Raw genomic sequence first — 3997 nt, 5'->3', positions numbered from 1 at the left:
ACATTTGTCTCGGGCCTGAAGCCTGGGAAGCACTGTTCCCTCCCACAGTTCAGTCCCTGCCTCTCCTCCCAGGGGGCTCGCTTTGCTCCCAGGCTCGGGGGCTTCTTCCCTTTCTCACTGTCTGGTGACCTCCAACGCTCAGTCTTGACTTTCCCTGCAGACATCGAACGTGGAAGAAAAGCACTGTCTGCTCACCACATTCAAGGCGTGAGCAGCCCAACGAGGGGGGGTGGGGTGGGGCCTGAATGCCAGTTAGTCGAGTGGCCACGTCCTCCTGGGTAATGCGCTGAGGGGTTTCTCCCAGCTGCAGACCCCATCTGGGTGGGCTGTGTACGCCGAACTGCAGGTGCAGAAGGGCCTGGGCCCAGAAGCTGTCGATAACAGGCTTTCCTCTGTAATACCCACAAGTTCCTCACTCCCAGAATTCCACATTAGTTGCTGACTCAGGCCAAATACCGGGTGGTGGGGTGGGGTGGGGTGGGGATCCGAAAGGTGGGCAACAATAGTCTTCATCGGTAGCGCATATGTAGCCCTCACTGTGTGCCAAGGGCTGTTCGAAGCGCTTTTACACATGCGCATCCTCCTAACGAGTCTTTGAGATACCTTCGATTTTTATTTCTTGTTTAAAGATCAGAAGACAGACTCAAAGAGGGTGAGGAACTTGCCCAGTGTTAAAGAGTGAGTAAGTGACAGAACCTGGGTTTCAAACCACGCAGTCTGGCTGCAAAGTCTACACTTGTCACTACCCTGCTCTGCTGTCTCGAGTTCCAAAAGGCCATCATGTGAATTTAAGAGGAGCAGAGGAACGTGAACCTGGACCAGCGATGGCTTTGCTGCTCATTATGCAAATCCCCGACCGAGGCCCAGGCAGAAAGCAAGGCAGGGCCCCTTCCTGGAACAAGGGCGCTCTTCGGGCATTCCAGCACAGAAGCTGAAGAACAGCGGTCAGGAACTACGAATAGTTACCATAGAAACCAACAGCTTGGTAAAGCTCAGAGCTGAGTCTGTCTGGGTCTGCAAAAAAAGCAAATGATATTTTTAAAGACTCTGGACTTTTTAGCGGATGGCTTAGGACAAACCCTCTGTGGAACTCAGATTTTTTTTTTTTTTTGCATATTTGCTAGTGAATAGTGGTCTTTCACGGAACTGCCTCAAGTATTTATAAATGACTGTAGGTTATGGTGTAGCTAGAGAGGTGCTTGCACGCGAAGAGGCGCACGGCGGGATGGTTGAGGAGGATGGAAGAGGGGAGGTAATTCGGGGGCAGGGAGGTGCAGCGAGACATTAGAGGGATGCATAGTGTCAGCCGAAGTGGAGGTAGCAGAGGTGAACTGCTCCCCCGAGCCTGGTCGGCCTCTAGTGTACTCCTGTCCATTTTCCCCATCAGGATGGCACCCGCCGTGGCCTCTGGGCTTGCCCTCTGCCCTCGAGGTGGGTCTGTGAAGTCTGGCACAAAACAGATCTGTTTAGCCTCCTTCGACTCCAACTTATTGATGAGGGACCTCGACTTTCTGACATAACCCCCCTTCCCGTTGCTGCTGGTACTACTCCACGACACCAGTCGTTTGCAAGACATGCTCTGGCAAACGCCAGCCAGCCAGAGGCCTTCCATGATCTGGCCGCAGCCTCCTGCCTGGCCTGATTCCCCACTCTGCTTTGTGCATCCTACATCCCAGCCCAGCTGGACCACATGCTGTTGCGAGCACACCCCAAGTTTCCACTGCTCGGCGGGTCTCGACGTGCTTTGAAAGACTCAGGGGTGCAGCTCAGAGCTATGGAAGCATAAAAAGTTTCTTTCGCTGGACCCTGTGGTTCTGCGCGGAGGGCCACAGGTGATGGGCCAGGACAGAAAGGAGAGGTGACAAGACTCAGGGGAGGAAGCAGGAAGTTTCACTACCCTATGGCTACCTTCCAAACATAGAAATAGTTTGAAGTAATTCTGCAGGGCGAGTCTCGGACTAGAAGCAGCCTTTGCCATCTGATCTCGGCGTCGGAACTATTCATTCCACTGGGAATCATCGAGCAAGTATAGGAAGGCCAAGGCAGCCTCGGGAGGGGCTCCGTGGGAGTCCAGCTGAGTACAGGGACCGTGTAGCGTGGTTGTAGATAACGAGCTTTATTCGCTAGCCAGCAGGCCTGCATTTCAATCTCGTGTTAGCCACTTAATAGCTGTATGATTTCGGCAAATCACTTCATTCTCTGAGCCTTAGTTTCTTCATCTGTAAAGTGGAGATAATACCTACCTCGTATGACGAGGATGAAACTGTCGTTAAGAGGGTTCCATGAGATTCATTTAAGTGAATCACCTGCTGCAATACCTGGCCTTCTCTGACACCCACTCAAAAGTAGCCACTCCCCGGCCTCCTGTATTCTTGTTTTATAGTCTTCAAAGCATTCTCGCCATCTGCTATTTATTCGCTTATTGACGGATCCATTAGAATATACTTCTCACAAGAGAATGATTTTGTTTCTTTAAATCACGATATACCCAATGCCTTGCATAGCTTCTGATACATAGTAGATGTTCATAAATATTTATCGAATGAGTTCAAAAGTGAATGGAGAGTAGAGTCTGAAAGGGTAGATACATGACGTATATATATGTATAGATGTAACTCTCTCTAGGCATAAAGGTCTTGCGTGCATACAACCTATAATGCTCTGAGTTTGCGTCATGGCTGCCAGCTAGCGTGTGACCTAGCACCAGGTGTGCTCTGCAGAACACTTGTCCAGGGCCTGTGTTTGGGAAACATTGCCCATTAGCATCGAAAAGTTTTCGGGGAGTTCTGCTGTAAAAACAAGAGTTACCAAACTCATTTGGTCACTATCTTAGCTTCTTAAGGATTCCTGCTATACTGGGTAGCTTAAAACAACAGAAATTCATGCTCTCATAGTTCTGGAGACCAGAAGTTCAAAATCGAGGCGTTGGCAAGGCCACCCTCCTCGCCTCCAGAGGCTCTAGGGAAGAATCTGTGTTTGCCTCTCCCGGTTTCCGGTGGCTGCTGCCTGGCACGCCTGGGCTCATGACCATATCGCTGCAATGTGTTTAGGGCCCGCCCAGATAACAAAGGGTAGTCTCCTCATCGCGAGATCTTTAACTTATTTACGTCTGTAAAGACGCCCATCCAAAGAAGATAATACTCACAGGTCTGGACAGATATTCGGGAGCCCTTACCAGCCAAACACAGCCACCAACTCCTCTATTTTCCACGGTGTGTATTTTGAGAAATGGTGGTTTGAGAAAAGTGAGCTTTTAGGTGGTGACGGGAATAGAATACAGAAAGAAACAACTTCTTGAAATCGTCTGGCCCTCCCCTGGCTGGAGGGGGATGGGACGGATGTTAACTAAACTCTCCTGCTGATCCTCTCTGCGCGTCAAGGACTGGGATCCACTGCGAACGAAGACGTGGAGAGGAAATTATGCCCGATGGAGAGTAATGACTGTGCCGTGCTTCTCATTTAATCAGGCCAGGGGCTGTCTTCCTGTGGGCAGTTTTCGAGAGCTCTCCAGGTAATTGTACTGAGTAGTGAGAGTGGGAAACCACTAGACCACACTGTTGAAGCGATCAGAATTTCAAAATACAGCTGTTAATGAACGTTATCTTTAAGAGTAGTAACAAGGTTCATGATGTTGACATCCATAATTAACCCTCTTGACCATCTCAGTGAGATAATAACAAAGGTGGAAGTGTCGGGGACACTGGCTAACTACAGGGAGGGGGTGGGGGGGTTGCTCAGCAAGTGGGAGGTTCAGAGACAAAGCAGAAAGCATTTCCGAAGTCACCGTGTTTGAGAACTTCAGCCCCCAGGTGGAGACCGCAGGACCAGGGCTGGGTGGACACACAGAACCCGCAGAAAGCTGCCAAGAGGAGCCAGCAAGGAAGAGAAAGTGTTGTTTATTTATTTGTATTATTTTTAAAATAAAGTTTGGGGTGACGTTGGTTAATAAAATTACATGTTTCAACTGTACAATTTTATAGTACATCATCGGTATATT

The 3997-nt window shown here is 49.6% G+C and overlaps 1 long non-coding RNA gene across 1 annotated transcript in view; it reads right to left on the bottom strand.

Moving 5' to 3' along the window:
- Positions 1 to 905: 905 nt before the first annotated feature.
- The window catches only part of LOC120585386 (uncharacterized), a 25544-nt gene continuing 22452 nt past the window's right edge, over positions 906 to 3997 (bottom strand). Inside the window, exon 3 of the long non-coding RNA XR_005648314.1 lies at positions 906 to 1014. This is a non-coding gene — a long non-coding RNA (uncharacterized LOC120585386). The remainder of the gene's footprint in view (positions 1015 to 3997) is intronic.

Source organism: Pteropus medius, unplaced genomic scaffold (assembly GCF_902729225.1).
Source record: "Pteropus medius unplaced genomic scaffold, Ma_sr-lr_union100, whole genome shotgun sequence".
NCBI classification, from domain to species: Eukaryota; Metazoa; Chordata; class Mammalia; order Chiroptera; family Pteropodidae; genus Pteropus; species Pteropus medius.
Note: the sequence above shows the minus strand (reverse complement) of the source record. Positions and strands in the feature narration are given on the sequence as shown.